Genomic DNA, 1,216 nt, shown 5'->3' on the forward strand with positions numbered 1-1,216 from the left:
TAATAAATTGTCGGCAAATATTGGAATCAATAGCTAAAATTTTCCTATCAAATAAGAGGGACAAATCTTTCAAATTAACAGACCAACTTATTGCAAACTTCATATATAGAATTTGCAATCCCAATAACTCTGTGAAATACACTATAAGGTTCTGCATCATCTGCGTCATCTGAATCTAAAGCCACAGCCTTCAACACATTCAGAATGATCGAAATAGCCACTTGTACTTGCTCAAAATGACGCCTCTTGATGGAGGTAAAGACTAAAAAGAAGAAATAAGCATAAGCAAATTCTTGCAAGTAATATGGCTCCAAATCATTGCCAGTGTGTGTGACATATATACTCATCCCAAAAATAACATTTAGCCTTTGAAGTTCATCAACAAATGCACTTCATCAAGTCAATACAAAACTAATATTAAGTCGTTAGGAATGTTCTCTGCTTGTTTTTATGATGAAATAAACAAGGCCAAAAGCACATTATGTTGCAAGAAATTCATATCTGGTATCATTCTTTTATCACATTTGTAACTGAAATCTGATTGGCAGCATTTATGCATTTTTTAAAAAGTCATTTTTAAGTTGATCCTATCATTTGCTTAGAAAGTTCAATTGGTCGTACTCAACTCCAGCATTAAAGCCACGATCGAAAAGCTGAAAGGAACAAGTATATTCTTTACACAATCCATTAATACTTCCCCTAATGAGGCCCCAATTCCAGGCAAAATAGCAACCCTAGAAGCTCCAGCAAGGCAGCAGCAATCCCTCAAATTGATGCTTAAGTTTTTCATTTTGTCAAAATTAATAACAACTAATATAAAATCACATAAATCAAACCAAATTACATTAATTACAAAAATCACAACAATGCTATAATAATTAAAATCACAGAAATCACAAAGAGGATGTTACCGGAAGGAAGAGGCTGACGACGATGATGAAAAACGAGGAAGACAGCGATGCTCTCTGATGCAACGACGTTCTCTTCGGCCGGTGAGGCACGTGCAAAAGCTGCGGTGACTTTGGCAGGCACCGTGGAGGAAGCTTCTTTGTCTTCTTTACCGGGGAAAAGAGGCGAGATTGAAGAGAGGAGAGGAAGATACAAAGTGATATGAAGGGATATGAAGGGATACGTGAGAAACCCAGCAAACCAAACAACAAAGTGACTTTATTTTTAGTATAATCCACATATGTTTTTTTCTTTTTTGTATAAATGA

The 1,216-nt window shown here is 35.7% G+C and overlaps 1 long non-coding RNA gene across 1 annotated transcript; it reads right to left on the bottom strand.

The window, feature by feature from the left end:
• Positions 13–1,149, bottom strand: LOC110270871. The gene is made up of 2 exons (XR_002360562.1): positions 930–1,149; positions 13–262 (listed from the first exon to the last, which is right to left on the bottom strand). It is a non-coding gene; the product is annotated as an uncharacterized LOC110270871 (long non-coding RNA).

The sequence above is a fragment of the Arachis ipaensis genome, chromosome B01, assembly GCF_000816755.2.
Source record: "Arachis ipaensis cultivar K30076 chromosome B01, Araip1.1, whole genome shotgun sequence".
Lineage (NCBI taxonomy): Eukaryota > Viridiplantae > Streptophyta > Magnoliopsida > Fabales > Fabaceae > Arachis > Arachis ipaensis.